Here is a 21,761-nt window from a genome sequence, read left to right on the forward strand (position 1 = left end):
AACCTAACTCCAAACTTCACCCTAACCCTAGCCCTCACTCCCAGAAGTGTGTCTAAGGGTCTGTGTGCGTGGAAACGTCCATCCTCAAGAATGAAAATTGTCCTAACCATACCCTTGGCCCTAAATGTAACTCCAAATCTACCCCTACCCCTTAATCCTCACTCTAAACCTAACCCTAACACTAAGTACTTCTAACTTTAGCCCTGCCCTTAAAACTAACCCAAATCCTGTCTGGGATCCTCTGTGGGGAGGGTGGGGGGGTGAAGACTCTTACCCCATCCCTAACCCTAACCCTAGCCCTAAGCCCTCACCCTAACCACAGACTTGACTGTAACCTTAACCTAACCATAAACCTAATTCTAAACCTAACCTTATCCCCAACCTTAGCACCAGGCCTAATCCTATCATTAACCTTATCACTAATCCTAACTCTAACCCTAACTGGAACCCAGCCCTGGGCCCAGGCCTAGCCCTAGCCCTAGCCCTAACCTTAACCCTAGCTCTAATGTAAACCCTAACCTAATTTGCGCTATCCCTAACCCAAACTCTAAAGGTAACCTTGATCCTCGGACCTAAGTCTAATCCTAAACCTAAACACTAACCCTAAATGTAAATCTTGCACCAGCTCTGGCCATAGCATTAACCCTATCAACTTGGTCCTATCCTTAACAGTAACCTCAACCCTAACCCTCATGCTACTACCTAAACCTTACTCTTGGTTAAATAATAGCTTATCTAATCCTAACTCTATCATTAGCACTAGGTCTAGCATCATCATCATCATCAATCGTATTTATTGAGCGCTTACTATGTGCAGAGCACTGTACTGAGCGCTTGGGAAGTACAAATTGGCAACATATAGAGACAGTCCCTACCCAACAGTGGGCTCACAGTCTAAAAGGGGGAGACAGAGAACAAAACCAAACATACTAACAAAATAAAAAAAATAGAATAGATATGTACAAATAAAATAAATAAATAAATAAATAGAGTAAAAAATATGTACAAACATATATACATGACCCACACCGAACCCTCTCTAACCCTAAGACCTAGACCTAGTTTAGACCTAACCTACCCTGAGACCTAGGCCTACCTTTTACCACTAACCCTCATTCTAACCCCTAACCACATCTCTCATCTTAACCTTTAACCCTAATCATAACTCTAACCCTAACCCTACACCTAGACCTACACCCTATACTTAACCATTACAAGAGCTCTTGTTTTAAACTAACTGAAACACTAACCCTAAACATAACCCTAACCTCAAAACCAAACCTAACCTTTAACCAAAAACTAACCTAAATCCAACGCCAACCCTAAACCCAACTCTAACTCTTACTCTAAACCCTTTAAGCCAAGGTCTAAAGCTCATGCTCACCTTAATACAAAACCTATCTCCAAACCAAATCCTATTGCTAGCTTTAAAACTAACCCCCCTAACGCTATGCGTTACCCCTACTAGAGCCCTAGCCTTAACCCTATCACTACTGCTAACTATAACCCTAATCATAAATCTAACCTAACCATCATCCCAACACCAACTCTCACCTTAAGCCTAACCATAAATCTATGCAAAACCTAACCCAAGCCCTATCCCTTAACAGTAGCCCTAACCCTAAATCTACTCCTAACCTTAGCTCTATAGTTAATCCCAAACTTACCCAAACCCTAAACTTTACTCTAACCCCAACCCTAGCCCTAACACTAGATTTTGCCCTTTGAACCTTAAATTTAACCTTAACCCTAGGCCTGAAACACTAACCCTAAACATAACCCTAACCTCAAAACCAAACCTAACCTTTAACCTAAAACTAACCTAAATCCAACGCCAACCGTAACCCCAACTCTAACTCTTACTCTAACCCCTTTAAGCCAAGGTCTAAACCTCATGCTGACCTTAATGCAAAACTCTAACACCTTAATGTTAATGCTAACACTAACCCTTAGCCCTAACCTTAACCCTAACGTATTCTTAACCTTAACCCTAATCCTAACCCTAACCTTAAACTTAGCCCTAACCCTAATCCTAATATTAACCCTAACCCTAACCTAATCCTAACCTAGCTATAAACCTAATCATAATCCCTGATCCTAACCCAAACCTTAAACCCCATCACAACCCAGCCTTCTCAAATGCTTTATCTAACCTGATTCCTTACGCTAACTCTAGGTCTACCCTAACCCAAATCCTGACCCTATCACTAACCCCAGCCGTATCCATAACCCAAACCCTAAATCCTAACTTTAACACTAATCAATCAATCAATCGTATTTATTTCTAATCTTAACTCTTTCCCTAATTCTAGCCATAACACTAGCCCTACACTTTAACCTAAACCTAACCCTAAACCTAACTCTGTTCCTACCCATTACAGGAACACTAGCACTAATGCTAACTTTAACCTAACTCTAAACCTAACCCTAACCCGAAATCTTACTCTAACATTAAGCCTTGCTTTTGGCCTTGCCCTAGCTCTTACCTAACCCTAAAGTTAATCTTAGCCCTAAGCATAACCCTAATCTAACCTTAATCCAAGCCTTAACTCTAACCCTATCCCTAACCTTAACCCTTAACCCTAGCCCTAACCTTGATTCTACGCATAAGCATAAACATAACCCAAACCCTAAAACCTAACACTAACCCTACCCCAAAGCCAAACCCTAGACCTAACCCTAAAAAATCCCCTAGCCCTAATTCTAAGCCTAATTTTAACCTTTACGCTAACCATAGGGTCAAGCCTAGCTCTAAACCTATCACTAACCATAACCCTTACCTTTTCCCTCACCCTAGTGGGAGCCCTGTCTATTACCTTAACCCTATTCCTAATCTTCACCCTAAACCAACCCTAACTCAGGTCCTAGCCGGAGCCCTTACCCTAAATTTAGCCAAACCCTAGCCCCTACTCTAAATCCTAAACCTCAGCACAGTTCAAACCCTAACCCTGTTCTTAACCCTAACCTAAACTCTTGTTGTGGACAAAATGCTAAACCTATCAATTCTAACCGTTACATACCCCTACCCCCAACATTAACCTTAACCTTTGTCGTACTCTAGGAATAGGATTAGCCTTAATCCTAACACTAACTTTAACCCTTACGTTACCCCTAAAATGAATCCTAGCCCTAACCTTTGCCCTAAAACTGAAACTATCCCAAACCTTAACTTTATTCTAAACTCTAACTCTAACATTAACCCTAGCCTTGGTACTAACCCTAAACCTAACCCTTACCATAACTATAACTCTATCCCACGTCTATCCTTACCAGAGCCCTAACCCTAACCCTAATCCAAACCTTAATCCTTACCTTAAACTTAAACCTAGCCCTAACTCTAATGCAAACTAATCTTATCTCTAGTCCTCTCTCCTCCCCCTTGCCAGCAAGGATGTTATTACAGTCATTACAGAAGAGCCGACAACTGCCCCTCTCCCCATCAGAGCAGTGGCTGTGTCTGCCGACCAAGAGGAAAGGTGATAGAGGGTCACCAGAGGGGAACTCATTGACTTCCAAGAGAGGAACAGTACTTGGCACATAGTAAACTCTTAACAAGTACCATAATTATTAGTGGAAATCCCCATTAGAGAGTTGGGTAGAGTGGCTCTGTAGGCTTTGACGAAAGGACACCACAGTGACTATGCTTTTGCCCGAGGAAGTCGAAGCTTGCCAAGTGGACTGTGAAAGGAGAATGTTGCCCCACCGGGGGTGGGTCCTGCATTCTCGCCGTGAGAGGCAAGCCTGGGTCTGGTGTGGGGAATTCCCCAAGAGGATGGGGAAAGCCTCCTCGAGGGGTGGGCCAAACTGGAGGATTGCAAGAGGATGCTACGAAGGCTAGCAATGGAGAGTATTCTGAAAGACGATCTGGGTGGGACAGATCCGATACTTCATGGACGGGGCCTTGGGTAAACCCACTCAACAAGAGGCCCCAGGGTTGGGTCGGGCGGGGGCGGCTAGGTTCTGAGCCCTGGCATTGAGGGCCACGAGGGAACAACTGGGGTTGCTTTTTCATTCATTCATTCATTCATTCATTCAATCGTATTTATTGAGCGCTTACTGTGTGCAGAGCACTGTACTAAGCGCTTGGGAAGTACAAGTTGGCAACATATAGAGACGGTCCCTACCGAACAGCGGGCTCACAGTCTAGAAACAAAGCAAAACGTATTAACAAAATAAAATAAATAGAATGAATATGTACAAGTAAAATAAATAAATAGAGTAATACATGCATACAAACATATATACATATACAGGTACTTCCCGCATTCAGGGATGTCACATCACATGCTGCCAAGGATTAGGTGATCCAATACCCCATTTTGGATAAGAGATCACAGGAGGGTCTGGCACATTGGCCCAGAAGCCAGACCGGGCCAGAGCAGAGGATGCTTGGAAGGACCACCACCGTCCCAATAGTGGACTCGGCCCAGATAATGGAGACCGATCTCCAGATAGCTTCCAGTACCAGCTCTGGACCTCCCTCCTGGAGGCAGGATTCACAAAGACAAATTAAATGGATTGCCCATCCCAATCATTCATTAATTCAATAATTCAATCACTCAGATTTATTGAGCGCCTACTGGGTGAAGAGTAATGTACTAAGAACTTGGAAAGTAGAATTAGGCAACAAATCGAGGCAATCCATACCAATGGGCTCACAGTCTAGAAGGAGAGAGACAGACAACAAAACAAAACAAGACAAGTGGACAGACATCAGTAGCATCAATACGAATAAATAGAATTATATATATCATTAATAAAAACTAAATAGAATAATAAATACGTACTTATGTAAGCAAGTACTGTGGGGTGGGGAGAGAGGGTAAAGCAGAGGGATGGTGTAAGGGCGATGGGGAGGGGAGGAGGAGCAGAGGAAAAGGAGTGCTCTTGGAGGAGGTGATGTTTCAGTAGGGTTTGAAGGGGGGAAGTGTGCTAGTTTGGCGGATGTGAGGAGGGAGGGCATTGCAGGCCAGAGGTAGGACGTGGGCCAGAGTTCGACAGCAGACAGGCGAGAATGAGGCACAGTTAGGACGTTAGCGGCAGAGGAGAGGCCTGTGCAGTCTAGGCCGTAGGAGTGAAGGGCGATGAGGTAGGAGGGGGCAAGGTGATGGAGAGCTTTGAAGCCAATAGTGAGGAATTGTTGCCTGATTCGAAGGTTTATAGGCAACCACTGGAGATGTTTGAGGAGGGGGTGACAAAGACAGAGCTTTTATGTAAAAAGATAATCAATTCAGCAGAGTTACGTATAGACGGAAATGGGGAGGGACAGGAGGATGGGAGATCAGAAAGGATGCTGATGCAGTAATCCAGTCGGGATATGATGAGTCATTGTACTAACCAGGTAGCGGTTTGGATGGAGAGGAAAGGGCGGATCTTGGTCATGTTATCAAGGTGACACGGCATGTTTTGGTGACGGATTGGATATGTGAGGTGAATGAGAGAGCGGAGACAAGGATGACACCAAGTTTGCGGGCTTGTGAGACAGGAAGGATGGCAGTGCTGTCCACAGTGATGGGAAAGAGGAAAGAGGGCAGGTTTTGGGAGGGAAGATAAGGAGCTCAGTCTTGGACATGTTGAGCTTTAGGGGGCAAGCAGACATCCAGGTGGAGATGTCCTGAAGGCAGGAGAAGTGACGAGCATGGAGGGAGGGAGAGAGAGAACAGCGGAGGAGATGAAGATTTGGGTATCATCCACGTAGAGATGATAGTTAAAACTAAGGGAGCGGATGAGTTCACCAAGGGAGTGAGTATAGATGGAGAACAGAAGGGGACCAAGAAGTGACCCTTGAGGGACACCCACAGTTAGGGGATGGGAGGGGGAGGAGAAGCCCGGGAAGGAGACTGAGAATGAACGGCCAGAGAGATAAGAGGAGAATCAGGAAAGGATGGAGTCTGTGAAGCCAAGGTTGGATAAGGTGTTAAGGAGAAGGGAACGGTCGACAGAGTCAAAGGCAGCTGAGAGGTCGAGGGGGATTGGGATAGATTAGAAGCCATTGGATTTGGCCAGAACGAGGTCATTGGTGACGTTTGAGAGGACATTTTCGGTATAGTGGAGGGGACGGTAGCCAGATTGGAGGGGGTCCAGGGGAGAGTTGGAGGAGAGAATTCGACGCAGGGAGTGTAGACGACTCGCTCTAGGAGTTTGGAAAGGAAGGGTAGGAGGGGGATGGGGAATGAATGGAGGGAGCCGTGGGGTCAAGTTAAGTTTTTTTTTAGGATGAGGGAGATGTGGCACAGTCTTCTAGACTATGGGCCCATTGTTGGGCAGGGACCGTCTCCATATGTTTCCGACTTGTACTTCCCAAGCGCTTGGTACAGTGCTCTGCACACAGTAAGCGCTCAATAAATGCGATTGAATGAATGAATGAATGAATGAATGAATGAATGAATGAGAGGTTTAAGATGGAAGTTAAGGAGGGGAGGAGGGAAGGGGTGAGAGATTTCATAAAGTGAGAGGGAATGGGGTCAGAAGCACGGGTGGAGGGGTTGGCACTTGAGAGGAGGGAGGAGATCTCTGAAGATACTGCTGAGAAGGATGGGAAAGTAGAGGAGGGGGTCGAGAGCCGGGGGGATGGGGAAGGGTGAGGGGTGACTTTGGAGAGCTCAGACCAGATGATGCTAATTTTTCTAATGAAGTAGCTAGCCAGATCGTTGAGGGTGAGGGATGGGGGAAGGGGAGGAACAGGGGTTATGAGGAGGGAGTTAAATGCCTGGAACAGCTGACGGGGCTGATGGGCATGGGTGTCAATAAGGGAAGACAAATAGTTTTGCCCGGCAGAGGAGAAGGCAGAGTTAAGGCAAAATAGGATAAACTTGAGGTGAACAAGTTTGGCCTGGTGTTTAGAATTCCTCCAGCGGCGTTGAGCAGCTCGAGCGTAAGAGCAAACGAGGTGGGTAGTGGCAGTGATCCAAGTCTGTGGGTTATTGGTGCGAGAGCGACGAAGGGACACGGGAGCGAATGAGTTGAGTTGTGCAGAGAGGATGGAGTAGAGAAAGCATCAATTTGGTCATCAAGAGTAGGTAGGGTGGATAGGGAGGCAAGGTGATGCGCTGAGAGAGATGGATGGGGTCGAGAGAGTGGAGGTCTCTGTGGGCGAGTAATACAGAATTACCGGGAGTGGCAGTGTGACAGAGGAGGCAGGTGAGAAGGCCTTGATCAGAGAGAGGGATTTCAGAGTTGGTGAGGGTGGAGATATAGTGCAGTGGTTAGAGATGAAGAGATCGAGGGTGTGACCAAGTTGGTGAGTGGACGAGGTGAGATGGAGAAGGCGATGGGCGGCAGAGGAGTCACCGGGTACTTCCGTGAGGAGGTTGAATTCTCGGAGGATCAGAGTGGACATGGAAAAAGAGAGAAGAAAGGTAACAGCTGTGGCAAAAGGGTCTCAGGGGAAACTGGAGGGGGTCCTCTGGAGAAGGGATAGGGGACCACCACCCTGGCAGCCCTGTCCAAGTGCTAGCGGGCCAGCCGCTCCCCACACTCAGCCCCTAGGTGATCACCGGGGTTGCAGGGAAGTGGTGGGTGCTCTTCATCGTGGACCAGGCGGTTCAAATTTGGACGATATCCGAGGACGACGCTGAGGGGCCTCGATGGTTAGAAGGACATAGACTAGTATCTGAGGTCTTGGGACAGGTCACGGAATGTGACCGGTCCAAGTGTCTCTGACACTGTCGGGAGGAGATGTCTGAAGAATCCTAGCAGTCGGGTGGATCTCTTTGCTTGGAATGGACATCCTTGCACAGCCCCAGCTAAACTCCGTTGCTGGGATATGGACTCTCTGGCCTTCGACCTCGGGGAAAGACAGAGACAGGCCAGACTTGGAGGGAGCAGGGTGTTTCTGCTGGAGAGAGCACCACTGTTGCCACCCTCCACCCTATCCGATATCCACCAGGACCGAAGTCCTCCAGCGGCTCGCGCTTCTGTGACTGAAGTGTTGAAAGACTTGTTGGCCATGGGGATAGTGCGGCCAACATACTCTCCATTCAATTCACTGGCGTGGCCGGCACAGAAGCCAGATAGGTCCTGGCCGACAGTGGACTGTCGGTCCCTGAACACCAAGACCGGACCGTTGCACGCTGCTGTCCCTCCCGTGGCGGACATTCTCAGCAGGATGAAAGTCCATTTGAAAGTCCTGTCCCCAACATGGATGACAGCCATCCATGTGAAAGACATGTTCTTCATGGTCCCACTCCAGAACCAGGGCCAGGATAGGTTTGCCTTTACCTGGGAGGGGTGACAATACATGTTTATGCACTTGCCCCAGGGTTTCAAGCACGGCCCTACCATAAGGTACGAGCCACTGGCTCAAGAGATGGATCGGGTCTACCTGCCAGCCGGAGTTACCATCCTCCAGTACCTAGATGATACCTAGACGATGTCGGGGGACATGACAACAGCCTTGAAAGAAATAATCAAACACTTGGAGGACCTGGACATACCTCCCTCCCTCTCCCCTTCCGCCCTGCCCCAGACTCTCTCCCCACCCAAGAAAGATCCAAGTACCGGCCCAACATGTCATCTTCCTGGGAGTATCATGGAAAAGGGGGAGAGGGTAGTATCAGACACCATTATGACCACTCAGGCAACAGAACAGTAGAGGACCACCTCCGTCCAGTCCTAGGAATGTTGGGAATTTGGAGGCTCCATGACCCGGGATTCGTGATTTGGGCCCGGCCCATGTTCTCCCTGCTCTAGAAAGGTGTCCAGTGGGGGTGGACGGAGGTGCACGAGGCAGCCCTCCATGAGATCATCCAAGCCATGAAGCAATACTGAGCCCTCAGACCCCTCGATTGGGAAAGACCGCTTGCCTTACACGTTCGGATTGGAGCCGCTGGCCATGGCAGGGAAACCCACGGCAGATCCAAATCCTGATCACGTTCGGATCGGCAGGGTGGCAGGGAGCCCAGAGTCGCTATTCCCCTTGGGAGAAGATGATCACTCGAGCTAATGTAGACATCACGGGGAAAAGAGAAATTGAGCTGCACTTTGTTCCGCCCCATCCTGAAGCAAGTTTGCAGGGCACGCCGATGCCCCCAGGAGTAGCCAACATTTCCATCATCCAGGGGATGGACACGTATGTGGCCCATAGACATTGGACAGAGGGCAGGCCCGCGCTGTAAGGATGCCTCAGCCAGGCGGCCGTACTGGACCCCAGGGGGTCACGTGCTTTCCCTGGATCTGGTGATCCCAGGAGGCACCGACAGTCACGCAACGTCAAGATACCCAGACGTGGAACCGAACCTGGTTCAACTGATGGAAATGCTCACAAGGAAAATGGCCAGTGGATGGTGCGATCAGCAGTCCTGTGCCCAGCCGTGAGACAGGGGATCACTGAGGAGGTCGAAGGGTCCGCCCATATGGCAGAGGTATTGCCTCTCCTGTTACCGGCCGGAGCTGGTGTGGAGTTTATCTACACGGACTCATGTCTCTCTTTTACAGTTGCAACCACGTGGGCTTCTGCGCAGGAGGCCCACGAATCAAAGGCCCAAGGTCGGAAGGTCTTGGGAAAGGAGCTGTAGTGAGTGTTGCTGGAATTTGCGTTTCAGCAACCTTTGCAGGTGAGACACATGGATGTCCATGGCGGGGGCTCTAATCTCACAGCAACTCACTGGAAGGTGGAAGTGGATTGCCTGGCCCAACCTCGGGTGGTCCAGACCCGAGTGGTCCAGGAAGAGGAGGACCAGGAGGAGAAAGAGGAGAAGGACCAGGACAGGGAGGAGGAGTTGGTCCAGAACCTGCTGGAGGAGGAGGGCCAGGAACAGATGGAGGAATAGGGCCAGGACCGGGTAGAGGAAGAGGACAACGACTGGGTGGAGAAGGAGGAGCCGGACCGGGTAGAGAACGAGGGCCAAGAGCAGGCAGAGGAGGAGGGCCAGGACCGGTTGGAGGAGGAGGGCCAGGACCGGGTAATAATAATAATAATAATAATAATAATAATAATAATAATAATAATAAGAATAATGACATTTTAAGTGCTTACTATGATCCAACCACTGTTCTAAGCGCTGGGGGATAGAAGGTAATCAGGTTATCCCACATGGGGCTCACAGTCTCAATCCCCATTTTACAGATGAGATACCTGAGGCACAGAGAAGTGAAATGACTTGCCCAATGTCACACAGCTGACAAGTGGCTGAGTCGGAGTTGGAACCCATGTCCTCTGATTCCCAAGTCAGTGCTCTTTCCACTGAGCCACGCTGCTTCTCAAGAGGAGAAGGAGGAGGAGGAAGAGGAGGACCAGGACCGGGTAGAGGTGAGGGCTAGGACAGGATGGAGGAGGAGGTCCAGGACAGGGTAAAGGAGGAGGGCAGAGGAGGATTGTGCAGAGGAGGAGGAGGACCAGGACCAGGCAGGCATTCATTCATTCATTCAATCGTATTTATTGAGCGCTTACTGTGTGCAGAACACTGTACTAAGCGCTGGGGAAGTACAAGTTGGCAACATATAGAGACGGTCCCTACTCAACAACGGGCTCACAGTCTAGAAGGAGGAGACAGACAAGAAAACAAAACATGTGGACAGGTGGCAAGTCGTCAGAACATAAGAGGATGGCCAAGGCAGGAAGGAGGAGGAGGGCCAGGTCCTAGTAGAGAAGGAGGGTCAGGACCTGTTGGAGGAGGAGGGCCAGAACCTGGCGAAAGAGGAGGCCCAGGAGAAGGCAGAGAAGGACCAGGTCAGGAAGAAAGTGGAGGGCCAGGACTGGGCAGAGGAGGAGGGCCAGGAACGGTTGGAGGAGGAGGGCCAGAACCAGATGGAGAAGGAGGGCCAAGACCTGAAAAAGGAGGGCCAGGTGCGGGCAAAGGAGCAGGAACAGGACGGCCAAGAGGAACAACACTAGTACCGGGTGGAAGAGGTGGACCAGGAGCAGGCAGAAGAGAAGAACCAGGACCGGTCTGTGAAGTGGTTCCAGGACCTCTTGGAGGAGTAGGGTTAGGACCGGGAGGAGAAGAAGTTGTCCAGAACCGGGTAGAGGAGGAGGGCCAGGATTGCGCAGAGGAGGAGGGCCGGGACCAGACATAAGAAGAGGACCAGCACAGGACAGAGGAGCAGGGCCAGGACCGGTTGGAGGTGGCGGGCCTGGACCCCTGGCCAGGAATGCCCTCTCTCTGCACGTCCACCAAGCTAGCTCTCTTCCCCCCTTCAAAGCCCTACTGAGAGCTCACCTCCTCCAGGAGGCCTTCCCAGACTGAGCCGCCTCCTTCCACTCCCCCCCCCACCTCCTTCCCCTTCCCACAGTACCTATAGATATGTTTGTACAGATTTAGTACTCTATTTTACTTGTACATATTTACTATTCTATTTATTTTATTTTGTTAATATGTTTTGTTTTGTTGTCTGTCTCCCCCTTCTAGACTGTGAGCACGTTGTTGGGTAGGGGCCGTCTCTATACGTTGTCAACTTGTACTTCCCAAGTGCTTAGTACAATGCTCTGCACACAATAAGCGCTCAATAAATACGGTTGAATAAATGAATGAATGAATGAATGAATGAAAAAGGACTGAAGCACCAGTTGCGCGCCAGTGTAATACTTCAGAGTTGCCACAAGAGGGCAGTTGTCCGGATTCATCTGACCTCGTCCAGCTCTCCTGGATTCCCAGAGACCGTCGCCATCAAAACTACCTCGCACCACCCTCGAAAAGCAGCGAAGCGAGTTGGAAAGGGAGCAGGTCTGGGATGTGGCAGACCTGGAACCAAGTCCCGATTGCAACACGTTTGGTTCTGTGTGACCTTGGCCAAGAAACTTTGGAACCTGTGTTCCTCAGCTGACATTCCTGTAAACCTGATGATGAACTACGTGTTAACACACTTCCACAGGCTGCGAGCCCCAATGTTGGACGCGGGCTACCTCTGCTCTGGTCATATGGTCCCCACACCCTCGATTGGCCAAGAGTAATCGCTGAACCAACAGTACTGTGAGAAGGCGGAGGCGACAGAGGCCAGCCTGGGCACCCACCCAAACAATGCGGCAATGTCACAGTAGGAGGTTGCGTGGCATGTCTGATCGGGGCACAAAGACCTCAGGGAGTCGTAATCAGATGATCTGTCTTGACTGGCGTTCACCTCTGCCTCCCGAACTACCAGCCCCATCGTGCCCCGCAGCCGGGCCTGACGCCATGGGTCAGAACGCGGATGTCGCGGGCGACGGTTGTTTAGAAGGTTTTCCGATTGAGATCGATAGTAATTATGGTATTTTTAAGTACTTGCTACCACTCCCTGTGAGGTGTAGCGCAGAGAACGCAGAGACCCCAAATTCGGTCTAAATCAGGCTCCTTTCATCCCATTAGCTCTCGGGAGAGTTTACCACACAACCAACTGTCAAGGCACTGAAGACCGGCCCCTTGAATCCGGAGGGCTTTTTACACATACTTCCATCGGCATGAGGCCGCTTCCCGCTGGTCTAGACACCTGCCTTTGGCCGTCCCCAAGATGCTCTCACGGGAGCGAACCCTCATTAGTACCCTGCCCTTTCCCTCGTTTCCCCACGGAGCCCAGCCCAGGCACTAATCCAGTTAATCACATCCTGTCGGGAGGGTTCCGTGGAGCCTTGAGGCCCAAAGACTTCTGGGAATTGTAGTCCTATGCAGTCTCTGGACAGCGATTGCCTATACCTACCTAACTACCACCCCGTCGTGCTCCAAGACCTGTCCCGAGGCCGTTGGGGGGCTCGCAGAAAGCGCGGGTAGCCGATATTCAGCCTGGGAAAGGGCGGCTTTGCGCAGCGCTGCGACCGCGCTGAGCCTCTCCCCGCCTCCCCCAGCCCACCAGCACTTCCGTCTATAACCACAGTGAATTGATTCCTGTTGGTGTCTGTCTCCCCCTGGAGACTGAAAGCTCCTTCTAGCCGGGGAATGTGTCCCTTTTAGTGTTGGGTTGTACTCCCGAAAAAGCTGGGTACAGTGCTCTACACACAGAATACACTCAATCAACACGACTGATCAATCGATTGATTGGGTAAAACACAACACCAAAGTTCAGACTTGTGAGACATGAAGAAAAGTGGTACTGCCTAAAGTGATGGGAAAGGAAGCAGCTGGATGTGGAGGAGAGAGTTCCAATGCCGGTTCCTGACTATGTCACCTTGTGGGCAAGTCCCCTCTATAAATGACTGATTGATTCATTTTTTTTATTCCTTCTCTATCTATTTCTGTATATTAACGTCTGTCTTCCCCACTAAACTGTAAGCTCACTGTAGGCAAGGATTGCGTCTGTTTATTGTTATAGTGTACTCTCCCAAGCTCTGAGCACAGTGCTTTTCATACAGTAAGCGCTCAATCAATACGATTTAATGAATAAAGGAAGGAATAAATGAATGAATTCTCGGGACCTCAGTTACCTCATCTGTTAAAGGGAAGGTGAAGATTGTGAGTCCCATGCGGGGCAGGAGTGTGCCCACCCAGATTAGCATGAATCCACCCCAGCGCCAAAAACAGTACCGGCCACATAGGAAGCGGTTATGAAGAAATAACAGTAGAAAAAAAACAACAACAACAAGGAGACCTTTCATCCCATTCGCTCTCGGAAGAGTTTACCACACAACCAAACATCAAGGCACTGAGCGACTCCATGTAGTGAAGTCCGGCCCCTTAAATCGGGACGGGTTTTTACACTTCCTTTCATTGGCATGAGCCTGCTTCCAACTGATCCAGGCAGCCGCCCTTGGCCCTCCCCAAAATTCTCCAACTGGAACGAACCCTCGTTAGTTCTCTAGGAGAAAAAGAGTGGAATGTCGGCTCGGGGCATAAATACTTTTGGGAGTAGTAGTGTGATGCTCGTTCCAGACAGCGTTCACCACCGCCTAAAGAACTACCACTCCTGTAATGCCCCGCGGCAGTGCCTGCGGCCATTATTGTCCCTGTTGCGAGATGTTAGAGAGTGGAATGGCTGCTCGGGGCACAGATTCTCTGGACATTGTAGTGTGATGCTCGTTTTAGGCAGCTTTCACCTCCATCTACTGAACAAGCGCTCCTGTTCACCCCGCGAGGGAGCCACGTCCATTTTAGGCCCTGTCGCACGTTGTGGGAGAGTGGCGTGGCGAATCGGGCTACAATGATTTCTGAGAGTTGTAGCGTGATGTTCGTTGAATAGTGCGTTCACATCCGCGTACCCAACTATCACTCCCCTCATGCCCTGCCGGGGAACCTCAGCCATGTCAGGCCCTCTCGGAAGGAGATTGACACATGGTTCAGAGTAGAAAGGCCTCTGGGAGTTGTAGTGTGATGCTTGTTCTAGACAGCGATCGTATCCGTCTACGAAATTATCTCTCCCGTTATGCCCCGTGGCGGAGCCTCAGCCATGCCAGGACCTTTCCCGAAAACAAGGAGAGCGGCGTAGTGGCCGGGACACAAAGACGTCTGGGAATTGTATTGTGATGCTTGTTCTGGACAGCGTTCACTTCCGCCTAACAAATAACCACTCGCCTCAAACTCTGTGGCCATGTCTGGCCCCATAGAGAGGTTAGTGAGAGTGGAGTGGGGGCAATGGGTACAAAGTTCTATGGGAGTTTTAGTGTGATGTTCATTCCAGACATCTTTCACCTCCACCTACAGAACCACGACTCCCATCATGCCCCGCAGGGGAGACGCAGCCATTTTCCGGAACGCAGAAGGCACTAGAGGTGGATGTTAAGGGCCCTTTCCCATTTGTAATCATAGTAATTAATTATTTGTAAAGTCCCTGTTTCCACACCGCGTGAGGAGTCGAATATAAAATATGGAGACCCCAACTTCGCTCCATGTCCTGCTCCCTTAATCCCATTCCCTCCGGAAAGACTTTACCACATAACCAAATGGTAAGGCACCGAGTGGCTCCACATACTGTGTTCGGGCATCATACCCTGGCTGGGTTATAACACATCCCTTGAATTTGAATAAGCCCGCTCTGCGCTGTTCAATGCAGATGTCCTTGTCTCTTCCGAAGATGCTCCTGCAAGAGCGAACCCTCATTTGACTCTCCCCTATCTGTAGGGTTCCTATGTACTCGCGCCCGATCACCGACACAGCAATTCAAGACCTGTCGCGAGGTAAAGGAAAGTGGCTTGACGGCTCGTGAGACATAGAGTTCTGAGAGGTATATTCTGACGATCATTCTGGACAGCGTTTACCTCTGCCCAACGAACTACCTCTCTGGTCATGCCCCACGTATAGGCCCGCGGACATGTCTGGTCCGAGGTGAGGGAGAGTGGCATGGCGGCTCGGGGGATAAAGACCTCTGGGAATTGTAGTGCGATGTTCGATCTAGAGAGCTTTCACCTCCGCCTAACGAGCTACCGCTCCCGTCATGCCCATGGCGGGCCATCTGCTATGCCAGGCCCGTTCCTGAGGAGAGGGAGAGGGGCGTGGCAGCTTGGGGCACAGAGTCTCCTGGGAGATGTAGTATGATGCCCGTTCTAGACAAGCTTTAACCTCCATCTACTGAACTACGACTCCTGTCCACCCCGTGGGGGAGCCACAACCATTTTAGGCCGTGTCGCGAGGGGTGGGAGAGTGTCATGGCGGCTCGGGGTACAAATATTTCCTGGAGTAGCAGTGTGATGCTGGTTCTTTACGGCTTTCACATCCGCCTACCCAACTACCACTCCAGTCATTCCCCTGCCTGGGAGGCTCGGCCAAAGGACTGAATGAATGAATGAAGGAATAAATGAATAATTTCTTGGGGCCTCAGTTACCTCATCTGTTAACGGTAAGGTGAAGACTGTGAGAACCATGTGGGGCAGGAATGTGTCCAACCAGATTATCTTGAATCTACCCCAGAGCCTAGGACGGTACCTGGCACATAGCAAGCGTTTATGAAGCAGCATGGCTGAGTGGAAAGAGCACGGGCTTTGGAGTCAGAGGTCATGGGTTCGAATCCCGGCTCCAGCCACATGTCTGCTGTGTGACCTAGGGCAATTCACTTAACTTCTCTGAGCCTCGGTTACCGCATCTGTAAAATGGGGATTATGACTGTGAGCCCCTCGTGGGACAACCTGATCACCTTGTATCCCCCCAGAGCGCTTAGAACAGTGCTTTGCACATAGTAAGCGCTTAACAAATGTCATTATTATTGTTATGAAGAAATACCAGTAGAAGAAACAACAAAGAGACCAATAAAAAACATGAGTCGGGAAGGAGTTCGAATTGGAAGAGAAGGAGGACTGTTTTGGACATGTGTGGTTGGAGGTTTCGAAGGGACCTAGTGCACATAGTCCCTGGCCCTAATAACTGGACAGTGTACACGGGAGGAGGGACAAAAATATATTTTCCCAGTAGGAGGACGTCATAGAGGATGACGAACTACAAAAAGACTGAAGCATCGGTTGAGCGTAATACTCCAGAGTTGCCACAGGAGGGACAGCTGCCCTGATTCATCTGTCCCCGGTCAGATTCCCAGAGCTCCGCCACGATCGAAACTACCTCGCACCACCCTCAAGAAGCAGCGAAGCGAGTTGGAAAGGGCGCAGGGCTTGGATGGGGCAAACCTGGGGCCAAGCTCCTGTTGTGACACTTTGGTGCTGGGTGACCTTGGCCAAGACACTTTGGAATCTGTGTGCCTCAGTTGCCACATCTGTAAACCCGATAATGAACTACGTGATAACCCTCTTCCACAGGCTGCGAGCCCCGATGCGGGACGCAGGCTGTCTCTGCTGTGGTCCTACGGTCCCCACAGCTGCTATTGGACAAGAGTAAATGCTGAACCAAAAGCACTGCCAGAAAGCAGAGGCGTCATAGGCCAGCCTACGCAATCCGGCCGTGTCGTGGTGGGAGGGAGTTTGGCGTGGTGGATGGGGGGATGGATGGTATAAGACTACTGGGAGTCTTAATTTGACGCTCTCTCTGGACTGGTGTTCACCCCCGCCTCCCGAGCTACCAAGTCCCATCGTGCCCAGCCTTTGGTTCCGAGACAAAGGGGCAGAGAACGGAAGGCGCCGGCGGGCGCTTGTTTAGATCGTTTTCCGTTTGAGATTGATAGTAATTCCGGTAGTTTTAAAGTACGTACTACCACTCCCTGTGAGGTGTAGCTAAGAGAATATACAGACCCTCAACCTCAGGCCAAATCGAACTCCTTTCATTCCATTCGATCTCGGAAGGGTTTGCCATACAGCCAACCGTCAAAGCACTGAGAGGCCCCATGTTCTGAAGGCCGGGCCATTAATTCGGGAGGGGTTTTACACATCTTTTCATTGGCATGAGCCCGCTACCCTGGCCCAGGCACCTGCCCTTGGCCTTCCCCAAGATGCTCCCAAATAAGCGAACCCTCATTAGTACCCGGCACTCTCCATCTGATCGCCGTGGAGCCCAGCCCAGTCACCGACCCAGTCGAGATGGTTCTGTGGAGGTCCAAAGACTTCTGGGAGTCGTAGTGTGATGCTCTCTCTGCATGGCGATCGCTTCCCCATACCGATCAACCATCCTAGTTGAACCCTATGGCCTGTCTCGAGGCCGCTGGATGGCTCGCAGAAAGCTCGGGTAGACGATATTCAGCCTGGCAAAAGGCCTCTTTGTGCAGCGCTGCAGCAGCGTTGAATCTCTCCCGGCAACCCCAGACCCCAGTTCTTCCGTATATAACGACAATGAATTGATTTCTACTGGTGTCTGTCTCAACGTGGAGACTGAAAGCTCATTGTGGCCAGGGAATATTTCTCTTTTTTTGTTGGGTTGCATTCCCACAAAAGCTGAGTACAGTGCTCGACGCACAGAATACAGTCAGTCGACATGATTGCTCAATCGACCAACTGATTGATTGAGTCAAACACAATGCGAAAATTCAGACATCTGAGACAGGAAGAAAAGTCGTACCGATGTACAGTGATGCGAATGGAAAGCAGCTGGATTTGGTGGCGGGAGCTCCAATTCCGGCTCTTGACTATGTCACCCTGTGGGCAGGTCCTCTCTCTGTAAATGACTGATTGATTCAATTTTTTTCTTTCCTTATCTATTTCTGTATATTAAGGACTGTCTCCCCCTCTAGACTGTGAACTCAGTCTGGGCAGGGATTGTGTCTGTGTATTGTTATAGTGTACTCTCCCAAGCTCTGAGGACAGTGCTTTGCATATAATAAGGGCTCAATCAATGGGTTTGAGGGAATGAATGAAAGAATAAATGAATGAATTCTCGGGGCCTCATTTACCTCGTTTTAAAGGGAAGGTGAAGGCTGTGAGTCTTATGTGGGACAGAAGTGTATCCAACCAGATTATCTAGAATCTACCCCAGCGCCGAGGACAGGAAATGGCACATAGCAAGCCCTTATGAAGAAATACCAGTAGAAGAAAAAACAAAGAGACCAATACAAAAGCAGGTGCCAGGACAGGGTTCGAATTGGAAGAGAAGGACTGCTTTAGACACGTGTAGTTTCAGGTTTCGGACGGCCCTAGTGTACATGGTCCCTGCGCCAAGGAATTGGACTATGTAGACAGGAGGAGGGACAAAACATATATTTTCCCAGTAGGAGAACGTCATAGAGGATGACGAAGTACAAAAGGAACGAAGCAACGATTGAGGGCTATTGTAATACTCCAGAGTTGCCACAAGAGGGCAGCTGCCCAGATTCATCTGTGCCCGGCCGGCTCCTCTGGATTCCCAGAACCCCGCCGTCATCGAAACAACCTCGCACCACCCTCGAGTAGCAGCGAAGCGAGTTGGAAAGAGCGCAGGGCTGGAATGCGGCAGAACATGGGGCTGCTCAGGGCCTTGACGTTTGTTGTGTGGTAAACTCTCCCGAGAGCGAATGGGATGAGAGGAGCCCTCAGCCAACTGACAGTTGCAGAAAGCCCCGCTGGGCAGCTCTGAGTTGGACTGTGGTGCCAGGGAGCCATACGGTGGCCTACTGTAGTTATCAAGTGTCTAGTCTTGGCAGAGAGCCCCAGGAGGGCTTCCCGTTAATGTCTGGTGCCGTTTGGTGACAGAGAGCCCCAGGGAGGCTTTCTGCAGGTGTTCGGGTCCCTAAGGAGCTGGATCCTCACGGACGTCCCCAACCTAATTGGATAGTGAGCAAGAAGAGGCAGGTGTTTCCCCCAGCCTTTTACACTACAGTTGGTGACAGTTACATCGAGCTTTTCCGCTTAATTATCCTAATCTATCAATTACAATTTCCTTGTGTGGCATTCTCGTCTTCACTGTGGCCTCTGCGGGTGTGTCTTCGCATGGAGCTGATCTGTCTGTCTGGTTGGGATCAGAGGAAGCAATATGCCAATTTGTTAAGTTTAACAAATTGTTAACGCAAGGCATTAACTGCCCGGCCAGGGAGCCTGACATATGTAGGAAATCCCTCTAGCTCTAGGCCTAACCTTAGGTCTACAAATATTGAATAACACTAACTCTAACCCTAGCCATAGTCCTTACCCAAAAAGTAAGTTCAATCCTAGACCTAATGCTGACCTTATCCCCAACCCAAGAACTAACCCTAGCACTAGCCCTAGTGCTAACATTAACCATATTACTAAACCCTTTTCACCTTAACCCTAACAACATAAAGTGTTGACTTTATCGAAGACTAGTCCTAGGGTTGGCCTTAGGTCTACAGTAATAATAATAATAATAATAATAATAATAATAATAATAATAATAATAATAATAATGACATTTATTAAGCACTTACTATGTGCAAAGCACTGTTCTAAGCGCCGGGGAGGTTACAAGGTGATCAGGTTGTCCCACAGGGGGCTCATAGTCTTAATCCCCATTTTACAGATGAAAGTAACTGAGGCACAGAGAAGTTAGGTGACTTGCCCAAAGTCACAAAGCTGACAATTGGCCCAGCCGGGATTTGAACCCATGACCTCTGACTCCAAAGCCCGGGCTCTTTCCATTGAGCCACGCTGCTTCTCTAGACTATGGTTAGTTTACAACTAACCATAACACTCACTCCAAACCTAACCCTAGCCCTTACCTTAAATGGTAGCCTTAACCTCGTCCTAATGCTAACCCTATCCCTAACCCAAGAATTAACCCTAGCCTTAGCCCTAGCCCTGGTGTTAACCCTAACCTCACCTTAACCCTAACACCAACCCTATTTTGAAGACCAGCCCTAGGACTAGCCTTCAGCCTGCAACTAACCAAAATTGGCAGCGTATCGAGACGGTCCCTACCCAACAACAGGCTCACAGTCTAGGAGGTGGGCTAGAACCCTAACCCTAACCCTGCCCCTAGCCCTCGAGCTAACTTTAAACCTAAACCTAACCCTTAACCTATTCCTTACGCTTGACCTAACTCTAACCCTAACCATACTCCTAATCCTAGATTGAGTCTTAACCATAACCCTAAACCTTTCTCTAACCCTAGACAGAACCCGAATCCTAACCCTAACCATAGGAGTTGCCCTAGATCTAAATCTAACTATATCCCTAACCCTAACCCTAACCCTATCCCTACCCTATCCCTAACCCAGTCCTAACCCCACCCGTAGCGTTTACCATAACCATGGCCCTAACTCTGGATGAAGCACTGCAAATCTGGAAGCCTGTGCTGAGAGGTCCTTTCAGTATTTTATTCTGCAACTCTCTCAGGTCACTGCATCGTATTAATACTACTCCTAGCCCTAACCCTAAGACCAAACCTAAGCAAAACCCTAACCTTAACCATGACCCTAGCCCTAACTCTAAAGCTCACCCTAAAGCTAAACCCTAAAGCTAAACCTTGACCCTAACCCTAACCTTAACCATGACCCTAGGCCTAACTCTAAAACTCATCCTAAAGCTAAACCCTAATCCTAACCCTAACCTTAACCATCGCTGTACCCCTAGCTACAACCCTTATTCTAATCCTACCCCTAATCTTAAATCTACCCTCAATTTAACCCTAAACCTAGCACTAAACTTATCCCTAAATCTAAGCTTAAACTTAACCCTATCCATAACCCTAGCCCTAGGCATAATCCCAATCCTAAACCTAGCTCTAACCTTAACCCTAACCCAAAGCCTCACCATAACCCTAACCCTAACCCTAACCCTAACCCTAACCCTAGCCCTAAACTTAAACCCATCTCTAAGCAAAATCTTAACCCTAACCCTATGGCAAGCCATTAACACTCACTGTAACCTTAACCCAAACCTTGTCTTATTTTGCCTTGTCGAGTAGGCTCTGACCCATAGATACGCCATGGATACACAATAATAATAATAATAATAATAATAATAATAATAATGGCATTTGTTAGGCGCTTACTATGTGCGAAGCACTGTTCTAAGCGTCTCCCCCAGAACACCCAACCTCCACCTGCAATCGTTCTGGTAGTGTATCGATAGACTTTTCTTGGTAAAAATATGGAAGTGTTTTACCATTGCCTCCTTTCATGCAGTAAGCTTGATTCTCTGCCCTGGACCTTCTCCCACGATGCTGCTGCCCAGCTCAGGTGAGTTTTGACATGTAACAAATTGTATTCCACTCACTAGCCACTTCCCAAGCTAGGAATGGAATGGTTATGCCTCTGCTTGATTCCCTCCCGTAGTCGAGACTGGTAAAGTACTGGAAACTCTCAAGATGCGACCCTGAGAGGGGAACCCATACCTAGCCCTAATCAAAAATTAAAAAAAAAACAAAACCTTAAGCCTAACCCATATAGAAACCCTAGCCTTACACTGACCCAAGCCCTAACCCTAAACTTAGTCCTAACCCTTACCCTAAGGCAAACCCTAACGCTAAACGCAAAAGTAGTCCTAGTCACAACCTGAACCTTCACCCTAACTCTAAGCATAAATCTAAGCATAGAGCTAACACTAACCCTAACCACAACCCTAGCCTAAACATGAACCCTCACCCTAACTATAGCCATAATACTAAACCTACCCATAA

General features: G+C 49.3%; 1 non-coding gene across 1 annotated transcript; it reads right to left on the bottom strand.

The window, feature by feature from the left end:
- Window positions 1-21,331: 21,331 nt before the first annotated feature.
- On the bottom strand, window positions 21,332-21,467 carry LOC119921731. Its single transcript, XR_005448585.1, has one exon. It is a non-coding gene; the product is annotated as a small nucleolar RNA SNORA7 (small nucleolar RNA).
- Between the last annotated feature and the right edge of the window lie 294 nt (window positions 21,468-21,761).

The sequence above is a fragment of the Tachyglossus aculeatus genome (assembly GCF_015852505.1).
Source record: "Tachyglossus aculeatus isolate mTacAcu1 chromosome 12 unlocalized genomic scaffold, mTacAcu1.pri SUPER_6_unloc_4, whole genome shotgun sequence".
Lineage (NCBI taxonomy): Eukaryota > Metazoa > Chordata > Mammalia > Monotremata > Tachyglossidae > Tachyglossus > Tachyglossus aculeatus.